Genomic DNA, 15,087 nt, shown 5'->3' on the forward strand with positions numbered 1-15,087 from the left:
AGCCCACGGGCCTCGTTGGCGCAGTTAGGCAGCGCGTCAGTCTCATAATCTGAAGGTCGTGAGTTCGAGCCTCACACGGGGCAGGGTGGTTCTTTTTTTTCTGATAACTGAGAGAGCTTAGACCAGGGGTGTCAAACTAAATTCCTTTAGGGCCCGAGCCCTGTAGAGTGTTGTTCCAACCCTTCTCAAACACACAAGGCATGTAGTTTTCAAATGAGCCTGAAGGGCATGATTAGTTGGATCAGGTGTGTTCTATCAGGCTTGAATCTAAACTCTGCAGGTCTCCGGCCTTCCAGGGACTGAGTTTGACACCCGTGGCTTAGAAAGAAAGAGTGAGGTTCTCTGTCCCCTTTCGTGTGGGTTTCCCTGTGTCTCCTGGGGGCAAAAGGCCACAGCTCCTCTTCAGGGCAGGTGAAATGATGCTTTGTGGAAAACTGTGAGGTTCCAGGTAAATTCCCTGAATCTCATCCAGCGACATTGCGTGTAGGCCCGTGCAATCCTTTTATTTACAGTGAAGTCAAAATTCTGCATGCATGCTGGCTAATGCTACATGAAGGCAGCAATAGCATCCCTCTCATATTCATGTAACACGTGGCCACGTCCTCCTGAGGTTTTGTGAAGTTTCAAAGGCCATATTGCTGCACTGGCCCGGTCCTGAAGATTTGCCTTGTACAACGTTCGGAAGATTAGACCCTTCCGATCAGAGCAGGCCACACAACTCCTTGTCCAAGCTCTTTGTTTTCTCCAGACTGGACTACTGCTATGCTCCCTTGGCGGGTCTTCCGGCACGTACTATCAAGCCTCTGCAACTGATCCAGGATGCAGCAGCGAGACTGGTCTTCAACGAGCCAAAGAAAGCCCACGTCACACCTCTCTTCATAATTTTGCACTGGCTACCAATAGCTGTTCGCATCAGATTCAAGGTACTGATGTTTGCCTACAAGATAACCACTGGCTCTGCAGCAATATACCTAAAGTCGCTGGTGCAGACCTACGCTTGCTTTCTGCAAGTGAACGATGCCTCGTGGTGCCATCCCAAAGAGGCACAAAATCACTCTCAAGGACCTTTTCCTGGACTGTTCCCAGCTGGTGGATCGGCCTGCCTATCTCAATTCGAGCAGCGGAGGCTTTAACCCTTTTCAAAAAGTGTCTAAAAACTCATCCTTGTCTTCAACGCCTGCCCAATTAATACTAGCATTTGCCTAATGCGTCGTTTTGTCAAAGTTAACGCCCTGCTGGCCCAACGTAGCAGAAGACTGAAGTCTCTGTCTGCAGCCAAAGGATAGGTCTGTCAGAAGTGGGATTCGAACCCACGCCTCCAGGGGAGACTGCGACCTGAACGCAGCGCCTTAGACCGCTCGGCCATCCTGACACCCTTGCCTGGCTAGAGATGGCCTGTTCGAGCCGCACCTGAAACCAGGGACCTAGAAGCTACTTTTTCTCTGTTCGGGCCCCCTTTAGCCCACGGGCCTCGTTGGCGCAGTTAGGCAGCGCGTCAGTCTCATAATCTGAAGGTCGTGAGTTCGAGCCTCACACGGGGCAGGGTGGTTCTTTTTTTCTGATAACTGAGAGAGCTTAGACCAGGGGTGTCAAACTAAATTCCTTTAGGGCCCGAGCCCTGTAGAGTGTTGTTCCAACCCTTCTCAAACACACAAGGCATGTAGTTTTCAAATGAGCCTGAAGGGCATGATTAGTTGGATCAGGTGTGTTCTATCAGGCTTGAATCTAAACTCTGCAGGTCTCCGGCCTTCCAGGGACTGAGTTTGACACCCGTGGCTTAGAAAGAAAGAGTGAGGTTCTCTGTCCCCTTTCGTGTGGGTTTCCCTGTGTCTCCTGGGGGCAAAAGGCCACAGCTCCTCTTCAGGGCAGGTGAAATGATGCTTTGTGGAAAACTGTGAGGTTCCAGGTAAATTCCCTGAATCTCATCCAGCGACATTGCGTGTAGGCCCGTGCAATCCTTTTATTTACAGTGAAGTCAAAATTCTGCATGCATGCTGGCTAATGCTACATGAAGGCAGCAATAGCATCCCTCTCATATTCATGTAACACGTGGCCACGTCCTCCTGAGGTTTTGTGAAGTTTCAAAGGCCATATTGCTGCACTGGCCCGGTCCTGAAGATTTGCCTTGTACAACGTTCGGAAGATTAGACCCTTCCGATCAGAGCAGGCCACACAACTCCTTGTCCAAGCTCTTTGTTTTCTCCAGACTGGACTACTGCTATGCTCCCTTGGCGGGTCTTCCGGCACGTACTATCAAGCCTCTGCAACTGATCCAGGATGCAGCAGCGAGACTGGTCTTCAACGAGCCAAAGAAAGCCCACGTCACACCTCTCTTCATAATTTTGCACTGGCTACCAATAGCTGTTCGCATCAGATTCAAGGTACTGATGTTTGCCTACAAGATAACCACTGGCTCTGCAGCAATATACCTAAAGTCGATGGTGCAGACCTACGCTTGCTTTCTGCAAGTGAACGATGCCTCGTGGTGCCATCCCAAAGAGGCACAAAATCACTCTCAAGGACCTTTTCCTGGACTGTTCCCAGCTGGTGGATCGGCCTGCCTATCTCAATTCGAGCAGCGGAGGCTTTAACCCTTTTCAAAAAGTGTCTAAAAACTCATCCTTGTCTTCAACGCCTGCCCAATTAATACTAGCATTTGCCTAATGCGTCGTTTTGTCAAAGTTAACGCCCTGCTGGCCCAACGTAGCAGAAGACTGAAGTCTCTGTCTGCAGCCAAAGGATAGGTCTGTCAGAAGTGGGATTCGAACCCACGCCTCCAGGGGAGACTGCGACCTGAACGCAGCGCCTTAGACCGCTCGGCCATCCTGACACCCTTGCCTGGCTAGAGATGGCCTGTTCGAGCCGCACCTGAAACCAGGGACCTAGAAGCTACTTTTTCTCTGTTCGGGCCCCCTTTAGCCCACGGGCCTCGTTGGCGCAGTTAGGCAGCGCGTCAGTCTCATAATCTGAAGGTCGTGAGTTCGAGCCTCACACGGGGCAGGGTGGTTCTTTTTTTCTGATAACTGAGAGAGCTTAGACCAGGGGTGTCAAACTAAATTCCTTTAGGGCCAGAGCCCTGTAGAGTGTTGTTCCAACCCTTCTCAAACACACAAGGCATGTAGTTTTCAAATGAGCCTGAAGGGCATGATTAGTTGGATCAGGTGTGTTCTATCAGGCTTGAATCTAAACTCTGCAGGTCTCCGGCCTTCCAGGGACTGAGTTTGACACCCGTGGCTTAGAAAGAAAGAGTGAGGTTCTCTGTCCCCTTTCGTGTGGGTTTCCCTGTGTCTCCTGGGGGCAAAAGGCCACAGCTCCTCTTCAGGGCAGGTGAAATGATGCTTTGTGGAAAACTGTGAGGTTCCAGGTAAATTCCCTGAATCTCATCCAGCGACATTGCGTGTAGGCCCGTGCAATCCTTTTATTTACAGTGAAGTCAAAATTCTGCATGCATGCTGGCTAATGCTACATGAAGGCAGCAATAGCATCCCTCTCATATGCATGTAACACGTGGCCACATCCTCCTGAGGTTTTGTGAAGTTTCAAAGGCCATATTGCTGCACTGGCCCGGTCCTGAAGATTTGCCTTGTACAACGTTCGGAAGATTAGACCCTTCCGATCAGAGCAGGCCACACAACTCCTTGTCCAAGCTCTTTGTTTTCTCCAGACTGGACTACTGCTATGCTCCCTTGGCGGGTCTTCCGGCACGTACTATCAAGCCTCTGCAACTGATCCAGGATGCAGCAGCGAGACTGGTCTTCAACGAGCCAAAGAAAGCCCACGTCACACCTCTCTTCATAATTTTGCACTGGCTACCAATAGCTGTTCGCATCAGATTCAAGGTACTGATGTTTGCCTACAAGATAACCACTGGCTCTGCAGCAATATACCTAAAGTCGCTGGTGCAGACCTACGCTTGCTTTCTGCAAGTGAACGATGCCTCGTGGTGCCATCCCAAAGAGGCACAAAATCACTCTCAAGGACCTTTTCCTGGACTGTTCCCAGCTGGTGGATCGGCCTGCCTATCTCAATTCGAGCAGCGGAGGCTTTAACCCTTTTCAAAAAGTGTCTAAAAACTCATCCTTGTCTTCAACGCCTGCCCAATTAATACTAGCATTTGCCTAATGCGTCGTTTTGTCAAAGTTAACGCCCTGCTGGCCCAACGTAGCAGAAGACTGAAGTCTCTGTCTGCAGCCAAAGGATAGGTCTGTCAGAAGTGGGATTCGAACCCACGCCTCCAGGGGAGACTGCGACCTGAACGCAGCGCCTTAGACCGCTCGGCCATCCTGACACCCTTGCCTGGCTAGAGATGGCCTGTTCGAGCCGCACCTGAAACCAGGGACCTAGAAGCTACTTTTTCTCTGTTCGGGCCCCCTTTAGCCCACGGGCCTCGTTGGCGCAGTTAGGCAGCGTGTCAGTCTCATAATCTGAAGGTCGTGAGTTCGAGCCTCACACGGGGCAGGGTGGTTCTTTTTTTCTGATAACTGAGAGAGCTTAGACCAGGGGTGTCCAACTAAATTCCTTTAGGGCCCGAGCCCTGTAGAGTGTTGTTCCAACCCTTCTCAAACACACAAGGCATGTAGTTTTCAAATGAGCCTGAAGGGCATGATTAGTTGGATCAGGTGTGTTCTATCAGGCTTGAATCTAAACTCTGCAGGTCTCCGGCCTTCCAGGGACTGAGTTTGACACCCGTGGCTTAGAAAGAAAGAGTGAGGTTCTCTGTCCCCTTTCGTGTGGGTTTCCCTGTGTCTCCTGGGGGCAAAAGGCCACAGCTCCTCTTCAGGGCAGGTGAAATGATGCTTTGTGGAAAACTGTGAGGTTCCAGGTAAATTCCCTGAATCTCATCCAGCGACATTGCGTGTAGGCCCGTGCAATCCTTTTATTTACAGTGAAGTCAAAATTCTGCATGCATGCTGGTTAATGCTACATGAAGGCAGCAATAGCATCCCTCTCATATTCATGTAACACGTGGCCACGTCCTCCTGAGGTTTTGTGAAGTTTCAAAGGCCATATTGCTACACTGGCCCGGTCCTGAAGATTTGCCTTGTACAACGTTCGGAAGATTAGACCCTTCCGATCAGAGCAGGCCACACAACTCCTTGTCCAAGCTCTTTGTTTTCTCCAGACTGGACTACTGCTATGCTCCCTTGGCGGGTCTTCCGGCACGTACTATCAAGCCTCTGCAACTGATCCAGGATGCAGCAGCGAGACTGGTCTTCAACGAGCCAAAGAAAGCCCACGTCACACCTCTCTTCATAATTTTGCACTGGCTACCAATAGCTGTTCGCATCAGATTCAAGGTACTGATGTTTGCCTACAAGATAACCACTGGCTCTGCAGCAATATACCTAAAGTCGATGGTGCAGACCTACGCTTGCTTTCTGCAAGTGAACGATGCCTCGTGGTGCCATCCCAAAGAGGCACAAAATCACTCTCAAGGACCTTTTCCTGGACTGTTCCCAGCTGGTGGATCGGCCTGCCTATCTCAATTCGAGCAGCGGAGGCTTTAACCCTTTTCAAAAAGTGTCTAAAAACTCATCCTTGTCTTCAACGCCTGCCCAATTAATACTAGCATTTGCCTAATGCGTCGTTTTGTCAAAGTTAACGCCCTGCTGGCCCAACGTAGCAGAAGACTGAAGTCTCTGTCTGCAGCCAAAGGATAGGTCTGTCAGAAGTGGGATTCGAACCCACGCCTCCAGGGGAGACTGCGACCTGAACGCAGCGCCTTAGACCGCTCGGCCATCCTGACACCCTTGCCTGGCTAGAGATGGCCTGTTCGAGCCGCACCTGAAACCAGGGACCTAGAAGCTACTTTTTCTCTGTTCGGGCCCCCTTTAGCCCACGGGCCTCGTTGGTGCAGTTAGGCAGCGCGTCAGTCTCATAATCTGAAGGTCGTGAGTTCGAGCCTCACACGGGGCAGGGTGGTTCTTTTTTTCTGATAACTGAGAGAGCTTAGACCAGGGGTGTCAAACTAAATTCCTTTAGGGCCCGAGCCCTGTAGAGTGTTGTTCCAACCCTTCTCAAACACACAAGGCATGTAGTTTTCAAATGAGCCTGAAGGGCATGATTAGTTGGATCAGGTGTGTTCTATCAGGCTTGAATCTAAACTCTGCAGGTCTCCGGCCTTCCAGGGACTGAGTTTGACACCCGTGGCTTAGAAAGAAAGAGTGAGGTTCTCTGTCCCCTTTCGTGTGGGTTTCCCTGTGTCTCCTGGGGGCAAAAGGCCACAGCTCCTCTTCAGGGCAGGTGAAATGATGCTTTGTGGAAAACTGTGAGGTTCCAGGTAAATTCCCTGAATCTCATCCAGCGACATTGCGTGTAGGCCCGTGCAATCCTTTTATTTACAGTGAAGTCAAAATTCTGCATGCATGCTGGCTAATGCTACATGAAGGCAGCAATAGCATCCCTCTCATATGCATGTAACACGTGGCCACATCCTCCTGAGGTTTTGTGAAGTTTCAAAGGCCATATTGCTACACTGGCCCGGTCCTGAAGATTTGCCTTGTACAACGTTCGGAAGATTAGACCCTTCCGATCAGAGCAGGCCACACAACTCCTTGTCCAAGCTCTTTGTTTTCTCCAGACTGGACTACTGCTATGCTCCCTTGGCGGGTCTTCCGGCACGTACTATCAAGCCTCTGCAACTGATCCAGGATGCAGCAGCGAGACTGGTCTTCAACGAGCCAAAGAAAGCCCACGTCACACCTCTCTTCATAATTTTGCACTGGCTACCAATAGCTTTTCGCATCAGATTCAAGGTACTGATGTTTGCCTACAAGATAACCACTGGCTCTGCAGCAATATACCTAAAGTCGCTGGTGCAGACCTACGCTTGCTTTCTGCAAGTGAACGATGCCTCGTGGTGCCATCCCAAAGAGGCACAAAATCACTCTCAAGGACCTTTTCCTGGACTGTTCCCAGCTGGTGGATCGGCCTGCCTATCTCAATTCGAGCAGCGGAGGCTTTAACCCTTTTCAAAAAGTGTCTAAAAACTCATCCTTGTCTTCAACGCCTGCCCAATTAATACTAGCATTTGCCTAATGCGTCGTTTTGTCAAAGTTAACGCCCTGCTGGCCCAACGTAGCAGAAGACTGAAGTCTCTGTCTGCAGCCAAAGGATAGGTCTGTCAGAACTGGGATTCAAACCCACGCCTCCAGGGGAGACTGCGACCTGAACGCAGCGCCTTAGACCGCTCGGCCATCCTGACACCCTTGCCTGGCTAGAGATGGCCTGTTCGAGCCGCACCTGAAACCAGGGACCTAGAAGCTACTTTTTCTCTGTTCGGGCCCCCTTTAGCCCACGGGCCTCGTTGGCGCAGTTAGGCAGCGCGTCAGTCTCATAATCTGAAGGTCGTGAGTTCGAGCCTCACACGGGGCAGGCTGGTTCTTTTTTTCTGATAACTGAGAGAGCTTAGACCAGGGGTGTCAAACTAAATTCCTTTAGGGCCCGAGCCCTGTAGAGTGTTGTTCCAACCCTTCTCAAACACACAAGGCATGTAGTTTTAAAATGAGCCTGAAGGGCATGATTAGTTGGATCAGGTGTGTTCTATCAGGCTTGAATCTAAACTCTGCAGGTCTCCGGCCTTCCAGGGACTGAGTTTGACACCCGTGGCTTAGAAAGAAAGAGTGAGGTTCTCTGTCCCCTTTCGTGTGGGTTTCCCTGTGTCTCCTGGGGGCAAAAGGCCACAGCTCCTCTTCAGGGCAGGTGAAATGATGCTTTGTGGAAAACTGTGAGGTTCCAGGTAAATTCCCTGAATCTCATCCAGCGACATTGCGTGTAGGCCCGTGCTATCCTTTTATTTACAGTGAAGTCAAAATTCTGCATGCATGCTGGCTAATGCTACATGAAGGCAGCAATAGCATCCCTCTCATATGCATGTAACACGTGGCCACGTCCTCCTGAGGTTTTGTGAAGTTTCAAAGGCCATATTGCTGCACTGGCCCGGTCCTGAAGATTTGCCTTGTACAACGTTCGGAAGATTAGACCCTTCCGATCAGAGCAGGCCACACAACTCCTTGTCCAAGCTCTTTGTTTTCTCCAGACTGGACTACTGCTATGCTCCCTTGGCGGGTCTTCCGGCACGTACTATCAAGCCTCTGCAACTGATCCAGGATGCAGCAGCGAGACTGGTCTTCAACGAGCCAAAGAAAGCCCACGTCACACCTCTCTTCATAATTTTGCACTGGCTACCAATAGCTTTTCGCATCAGATTCAAGGTACTGATGTTTGCCTACAAGATAACCACTGGCTCTGCAGCAATATACCTAAAGTCGCTGGTGCAGACCTACGCTTGCTTTCTGCAAGTGAACGATGCCTCGTGGTGCCATCCCAAAGAGGCACAAAATCACTCTCAAGGACCTTTTCCTGGACTGTTCCCAGCTGGTGGATCGGCCTGCCTATCTCAATTCGAGCAGCGGAGGCTTTAACCCTTTTCAAAAAGTGTCTAAAAACTCATCCTTGTCTTCAACGCCTGCCCAATTAATACTAGCATTTGCCTAATGCGTCGTTTTGTCAAAGTTAACGCCCTGCTGGCCCAACGTAGCAGAAGACTGAAGTCTCTGTCTGCAGCCAAAGGATAGGTCTGTCAGAAGTGGGATTCGAACCCACGCCTCCAGGGGAGACTGCGACCTGAACGCAGCGCCTTAGACCGCTCGGCCATCCTGACACCCTTGCCTGGCTAGAGATGGCCTGTTTGAGCCGCACCTGAAACCAGGGACCTAGAAGCTACTTTTTCTCTGTTCGGGCCCCCTTTAGCCCACGGGCCTCGTTGGCGCAGTTAGGCAGCGCGTCAGTCTCATAATCTGAAGGTCGTGAGTTCGAGCCTCACACGGGGCAGGCTGGTTCTTTTTTTCTGATAACTGAGAGAGCTTAGACCAGGGGTGTCAAACTAAATTCCTTTAGGGCCCGAGCCCTGTAGAGTGTTGTTCCAACCCTTCTCAAACACACAAGGCATGTAGTTTTCAAATGAGCCTGAAGGGCATGATTAGTTGGATCAGGTGTGTTCTATCAGGCTTGAATCTAAACTCTGCAGGTCTCCGGCCTTCCAGGGACTGAGTTTGACACCCGTGGCTTAGAAAGAAAGAGTGAGGTTCTCTGTCCCCTTTCGTGTGGGTTCCCCTGTGTCTCCTGGGGGCAAAAGGCCACAGCTCCTCTTCAGGGCAGGTGAAATGATGCTTTGTGGAAAACTGTGAGGTTCCAGGTAAATTCCCTGAATCTCATCCAGCGACATTGCGTGTAGGCCCGTGCTATCCTTTTATTTACAGTGAAGTCAAAATTCTGCATGCATGCTGGCTAATGCTACATGAAGGCAGCAATAGCATCCCTCTCATATGCATGTAACACGTGGCCACGTCCTCCTGAGGTTTTGTGAAGTTTCAAAGGCCATATTGCTGCACTGGCCCGGTCCTGAAGATTTGCCTTGTACAACGTTCGGAAGATTAGACCCTTCCGATCAGAGCAGGCCACACAACTCCTTGTCCAAGCTCTTTGTTTTCTCCAGACTGGACTACTGCTATGCTCCCTTGGCGGCTCTTCCGGCACGTACTATCAAGCCTCTGCAACTGATCCAGGATGCAGCAGCGAGACTGGTCTTCAACGAGCCAAAGAAAGCCCACGTCACACCTCTCTTCATAATTTTGCACTGGCTACCAATAGCTTTTCGCATCAGATTCAAGGTACTGATGTTTGCCTACAAGATAACCACTGGCTCTGCAGCAATATACCTAAAGTCGCTGGTGCAGACCTACGCTTGCTTTCTGCAAGTGAACGATGCCTCGTGGTGCCATCCCAAAGAGGCACAAAATCACTCTCAAGGACCTTTTCCTGGACTGTTCCCAGCTGGTGGATCGGCCTGCCTATCTCAATTCGAGCAGCGGAGGCTTTAACCCTTTTCAAAAAGTGTCTAAAAACTCATCCTTGTCTTCAACGCCTGCCCAATTAATACTAGCATTTGCCTAATGCGTCGTTTTGTCAAAGTTAACGCCCTGCTGGCCCAACGTAGCAGAAGACTGTAGTCTCTGTCTGCAGCCAAAGGATAGGTCTGTCAGAACTGGGATTCAAACCCACGCCTCAAGGAGAGACTACGACCTGAACGCAGCGCCTTAGACCGCTCGGCCATCCTGACACCCTTGCCTGGCTAGAGATGGCCTGTTCGAGCCGCACCTGAAACCAGGGACCTAGAAGCTACTTTTTCTCTGTTCGGGCCCCCTTTAGCCCACGGGCCTCGTTGGCGCAGTTAGGCAGCGCGTCAGTCTCATAATCTGAAGGTCGTGAGTTCGAGCCTCACACGGGGCAGGGTGGTTCTTTTTTTCTGATAACTGAGAGAGCTTAGACCAGGGGTGTCAAACTAAATTCCTTTAGGGCCCGAGCCCTGTAGAGTGTTGTTCCAACCCTTCTCAAACACACAAGGCATGTAGTTTTCAAATGAGCCTGAAGGTCATGATTGGTTGGATCAGGTGTGTTCTATCAGGCTTGAATCTAAACTCTGCAGGTCTCCGGCCTTCCAGGGACTGAGTTTGACACCCGTGGCTTAGAAAGAAAGAGTGAGGTTCTCTGTCCCCTTTCGTGTGGGTTTCCCTGTGTCTCCTGGGGGCAAAAGGCCACAGCTCCTCTTCAGGGCAGGTGAAATGATGCTTTGTGGAAAACTGTGAGGTTCCAGGTAAATTCCCTGAATCTCATCCAGCGACATTGCGTGTAGGCCCGTGCAATCCTTTTATTTACAGTGAAGTCAAAATTCTGCATGCATGCTGGCTAATGCTACATGAAGGCAGCAATAGCATCCCTCTCATATGCATGTAACACGTGGCCACATCCTCCTGAGGTTTTGTGAAGTTTCAAAGGCCATATTGCTGCACTGGCCCAGTCCTGAAGATTTGCCTTGTACAACGTTCGGAAGATTAGACCCTTCCGATCAGAGCAGGCCACACAACTCCTTGTCCAAGCTCTTTGTTTTCTCCAGACTGGACTACTGCTATGCTCCCTTGGCGGGTCTTCCGGCACGTACTATCAAGCCTCTGCAACTGATCCAGGATGCAGCAGCGAGACTGGTCTTCAACGAGCCAAAGAAAGCCCACGTCACACCTCTCTTCATAATTTTGCACTGGCTACCAATAGCTGTTCGCATCAGATTCAAGGTACTGATGTTTGCCTACAAGATAACCACTGGCTCTGCAGCAATATACCTAAAGTCGCTGGTGCAGACCTACGCTTGCTTTCTGCAAGTGAACGATGCCTCGTGGTGCCATCCCAAAGAGGCACAAAATCACTCTCAAGGACCTTTTCCTGGACTGTTCCCAGCTGGTGGATCGGCCTGCCTATCTCAATTCGAGCAGCGGAGGCTTTAACCCTTTTCAAAAAGTGTCTAAAAACTCATCCTTGTCTTCAACGCCTGCCCAATTAATACTAGCATTTGCCTAATGCGTCGTTTTTTGGAAAGAAAGAGTGAGGTTCTCTGTCCCCTTTCGTGTGGGTTTCCCTGTGTCTCCTGGGGGCAAAAGGCCACAGCTCCTCTTCAGGGCAGGTGAAATGATGCTTTGTGGAAAACTGTGAGGTTCCAGGTAAATTCCCTGAATCTCATCCAGCGACATTGCGTGTAGGCCCGTGCTATCCTTTTATTTACAGTGAAGTCAAAATTCTGCATGCATGCTGGCTAATGCTACATGAAGGCAGCAATAGCATCCCTCTCATATGCATGTAACACGTGGCCACGTCCTCCTGAGGTTTTGTGAAGTTTCAAAGGCCATATTGCTGCACTGGCCCGGTCCTGAAGATTTGCCTTGTACAACGTTCGGAAGATTAGACCCTTCCGATCAGAGCAGGCCACACAACTCCTTGTCCAAGCTCTTTGTTTTCTCCAGACTGGACTACTGCTATGCTCCCTTGGCGGGTCTTCCGGCACGTACTATCAAGCCTCTGCAACTGATCCAGGATGCAGCAGCGAGACTGGTCTTCAACGAGCCAAAGAAAGCCCACGTCACACCTCTCTTCATAATTTTGCACTGGCTACCAATAGCTTTTCGCATCAGATTCAAGGTACTGATGTTTGCCTACAAGATAACCACTGGCTCTGCAGCAATATACCTAAAGTCGCTGGTGCAGACCTACGCTTGCTTTCTGCAAGTGAACGATGCCTCGTGGTGCCATCCCAAAGAGGCACAAAATCACTCTCAAGGACCTTTTCCTGGACTGTTCCCAGCTGGTGGATCGGCCTGCCTATCTCAATTCGAGCAGCGGAGGCTTTAACCCTTTTCAAAAAGTGTCTAAAAACTCATCCTTGTCTTCAACGCCTGCCCAATTAATACTAGCATTTGCCTAATGCGTCGTTTTGTCAAAGTTAACGCCCTGCTGGCCCAACGTAGCAGAAGACTGAAGTCTCTGTCTGCAGCCAAAGGATAGGTCTGTCAGAACTGGGATTCAAACCCACGCCTCAAGGAGAGACTGCGACCTGAACGCAGCGCCTTAGACCGCTCGGCCATCCTGACACCCTTGCCTGGCTAGAGATGGCCTGTTCGAGCCGCACCTGAAACCAGGGACCTAGAAGCTACTTTTTCTCTGTTCGGGCCCCCTTTAGCCCACGGGCCTCGTTGGCGCAGTTAGGCAGCGCGTCAGTCTCATAATCTGCAGGTCGTGAGTTCGAGCCTCACACGGGGCAGGGTGGTTCTTTTTTTCTGATAACTGAGAGAGCTTAGACCAGGGGTGTCAAACTAAATTCCTTTAGGGCCCGAGCCCTGTAGAGTGTTGTTCCAACCCTTCTCAAACACACAAGGCATGTAGTTTTCAAATGAGCCTGAAGGGCATGATTAGTTGGATCAGGTGTGTTCTATCAGGCTTGAATCTAAACTCTGCAGGTCTCCGGCCTTCCAGGGACTGAGTTTGACACCCGTGGCTTAGAAAGAAAGAGTGAGGTTCTCTGTCCCCTTTCGTGTGGGTTTCCCTGTGTCTCCTGGGGGCAAAAGGCCACAGCTCCTCTTCAGGGCAGGTGAAATGATGCTTTGTGGAAAACTGTGAGGTTCCAGGTAAATTCCCTGAATCTCATCCAGCGACATTGCGTGTAGGCCCGTGCAATCCTTTTATTTACAGTGAAGTCAAAATTCTGCATGCATGCTGGCTAATGCTACATGAAGGCAGCAATAGCATCCCTCTCATATTCATGTAACACGTGGCCACGTCCTTCTGAGGTTTTGTGAAGTTTCAAAGGCCATATTGCTGCACTGGCCCGGTCCTGAAGATTTGCCTTGTACAACGTTCGGAAGATTAGACCCTTCCGATCAGAGCAGGCCACACAACTCCTTGTCCAAGCTCTTTGTTTTCTCCAGACTGGACTACTGCTATGCTCCCTTGGCGGGTCTTCCGGCACGTACTATCAAGCCTCTGCAACTGATCCAGGATGCAGCAGCGAGACTGGTCTTCAACGAGCCAAAGAAAGCCCACGTCACACCTCTCTTCATAATTTTGCACTGGCTACCAATAGCTGTTCGCATCAGATTCAAGGTACTGATGTTTGCCTACAAGATAACCACTGGCTCTGCAGCAATATACCTAAAGTCGCTGGTGCAGACCTACGCTTGCTTTCTGCAAGTGAACGATGCCTCGTGGTGCCATCCCAAAGAGGCACAAAATCACTCTCAAGGACCTTTTCCTGGACTGTTCCCAGCTGGTGGATCGGCCTGCCTATCTCAATTCGAGCAGCGGAGGCTTTAACCCTTTTCAAAAAGTGTCTAAAAACTCATCCTTGTCTTCAACGCCTGCCCAATTAATACTAGCATTTGCCTAATGCGTCGTTTTTTGGAAAGAAAGAGTGAGGTTCTCTGTCCCCTTTCGTGTGGGTTTCCCTGTGTCTCCTGGGGGCAAAAGGCCACAGCTCCTCTTCAGGGCAGGTGAAATGATGCTTTGTGGAAAACTGTGAGGTTCCAGGTAAATTCCCTGAATCTCATCCAGCGACATTGCGTGTAGGCCCGTGCTATCCTTTTATTTACAGTGAAGTCAAAATTCTGCATGCATGCTGGCTAATGCTACATGAAGGCAGCAATAGCATCCCTCTCATATGCATGTAACACGTGGCCACGTCCTCCTGAGGTTTTGTGAAGTTTCAAAGGCCATATTGCTGCACTGGCCCGGTCCTGAAGATTTGCCTTGTACAACGTTCGGAAGATTAGACCCTTCCGATCAGAGCAGGCCACACAACTCCTTGTCCAAGCTCTTTGTTTTCTCCAGACTGGACTACTGCTATGCTCCCTTGGCGGGTCTTCCGGCACGTACTATCAAGCCTCTGCAACTGATCCAGGATGCAGCAGCGAGACTGGTCTTCAACGAGCCAAAGAAAGCCCACGTCACACCTCTCTTCATAATTTTGCACTGGCTACCAATAGCTTTTCGCATCAGATTCAAGGTACTGATGTTTGCCTACAAGATAACCACTGGCTCTGCAGCAATATACCTAAAGTCGCTGGTGCAGACCTACGCTTGCTTTCTGCAAGTGAACGATGCCTCGTGGTGCCATCCCAAAGAGGCACAAAATCACTCTCAAGGACCTTTTCCTGGACTGTTCCCAGCTGGTGGATCGGCCTGCCTATCTCAATTCGAGCAGCGGAGGCTTTAACCCTTTTCAAAAAGTGTCTAAAAACTCATCCTTGTCTTCAACGCCTGCCCAATTAATACTAGCATTTGCCTAATGCGTCGTTTTGTCAAAGTTAACGCCCTGCTGGCCCAACGTAGCAGAAGACTGAAGTCTCTGTCTGCAGCCAAAGGATAGGTCTGTCAGAACTGGGATTCAAACCCACGCCTCAAGTAGAGACTGCGACCTGAACGCAGCGCCTTAGACCGCTCGGCCATCCTGACACCCTTGCCTGGCTAGAGATGGCCTGTTCGAGCCGCACCTGAAACCAGGGACCTAGAAGCTACTTTTTCTCTGTTCGGGCCCCCTTTAGCCCACGGGCCTCGTTGGCGCAGTTAGGCAGCGCGTCAGTCTCATAATCTGAAGGTCGTGAGTTCGAGCCTCACACGGGGCAGGGTGGTTCTTTTTCTCTGATAACTGAGAGAGCTTAGACCAGGGGTGTCAAACTAAATTCCTTTAGGGCCCGAGCCCTGTAGAGT

General features: G+C 50.5%; 12 non-coding genes across 12 annotated transcripts; 7 read left to right on the forward strand and 5 right to left on the reverse strand.

The window, feature by feature from the left end:
* The first annotated feature begins 9 nt into the window (after positions 1 to 9).
* trnam-cau (transfer RNA methionine (anticodon CAU)) lies at positions 10 to 83 on the forward strand. Its single transcript has one exon. It is a non-coding gene; the product is annotated as a tRNA-Met (tRNA).
* Positions 84 to 1,289: 1,206 nt separating this feature from the next.
* On the reverse strand, positions 1,290 to 1,372 carry trnal-cag (transfer RNA leucine (anticodon CAG)). The gene has a single exon. It is a non-coding gene; the product is annotated as a tRNA-Leu (tRNA).
* A 96-nt stretch (positions 1,373 to 1,468) lies between these two features.
* trnam-cau (transfer RNA methionine (anticodon CAU)) lies at positions 1,469 to 1,542 on the forward strand. The gene has a single exon. It is a non-coding gene; the product is annotated as a tRNA-Met (tRNA).
* A 1,205-nt stretch (positions 1,543 to 2,747) lies between these two features.
* On the reverse strand, positions 2,748 to 2,830 carry trnal-cag (transfer RNA leucine (anticodon CAG)). The gene has a single exon. It is a non-coding gene; the product is annotated as a tRNA-Leu (tRNA).
* A 96-nt stretch (positions 2,831 to 2,926) lies between these two features.
* trnam-cau (transfer RNA methionine (anticodon CAU)) lies at positions 2,927 to 3,000 on the forward strand. The gene has a single exon. It is a non-coding gene; the product is annotated as a tRNA-Met (tRNA).
* A 1,205-nt stretch (positions 3,001 to 4,205) lies between these two features.
* Positions 4,206 to 4,288, reverse strand: trnal-cag (transfer RNA leucine (anticodon CAG)). Its single transcript has one exon. It is a non-coding gene; the product is annotated as a tRNA-Leu (tRNA).
* Positions 4,289 to 5,663: 1,375 nt separating this feature from the next.
* Positions 5,664 to 5,746, reverse strand: trnal-cag (transfer RNA leucine (anticodon CAG)). Its single transcript has one exon. It is a non-coding gene; the product is annotated as a tRNA-Leu (tRNA).
* A 1,554-nt stretch (positions 5,747 to 7,300) lies between these two features.
* trnam-cau (transfer RNA methionine (anticodon CAU)) lies at positions 7,301 to 7,374 on the forward strand. Its single transcript has one exon. It is a non-coding gene; the product is annotated as a tRNA-Met (tRNA).
* A 1,205-nt stretch (positions 7,375 to 8,579) lies between these two features.
* On the reverse strand, positions 8,580 to 8,662 carry trnal-cag (transfer RNA leucine (anticodon CAG)). The gene has a single exon. It is a non-coding gene; the product is annotated as a tRNA-Leu (tRNA).
* Positions 8,663 to 8,758: 96 nt separating this feature from the next.
* trnam-cau (transfer RNA methionine (anticodon CAU)) lies at positions 8,759 to 8,832 on the forward strand. The gene has a single exon. It is a non-coding gene; the product is annotated as a tRNA-Met (tRNA).
* Positions 8,833 to 10,216: 1,384 nt separating this feature from the next.
* Positions 10,217 to 10,290, forward strand: trnam-cau (transfer RNA methionine (anticodon CAU)). Its single transcript has one exon. It is a non-coding gene; the product is annotated as a tRNA-Met (tRNA).
* A 4,638-nt stretch (positions 10,291 to 14,928) lies between these two features.
* On the forward strand, positions 14,929 to 15,002 carry trnam-cau (transfer RNA methionine (anticodon CAU)). Its single transcript has one exon. It is a non-coding gene; the product is annotated as a tRNA-Met (tRNA).
* The last annotated feature ends 85 nt before the right edge of the window (positions 15,003 to 15,087 follow it).

Source organism: Carassius gibelio, chromosome A4 (assembly GCF_023724105.1).
Source record: "Carassius gibelio isolate Cgi1373 ecotype wild population from Czech Republic chromosome A4, carGib1.2-hapl.c, whole genome shotgun sequence".
NCBI classification, from domain to species: domain Eukaryota; kingdom Metazoa; phylum Chordata; class Actinopteri; order Cypriniformes; family Cyprinidae; genus Carassius; species Carassius gibelio.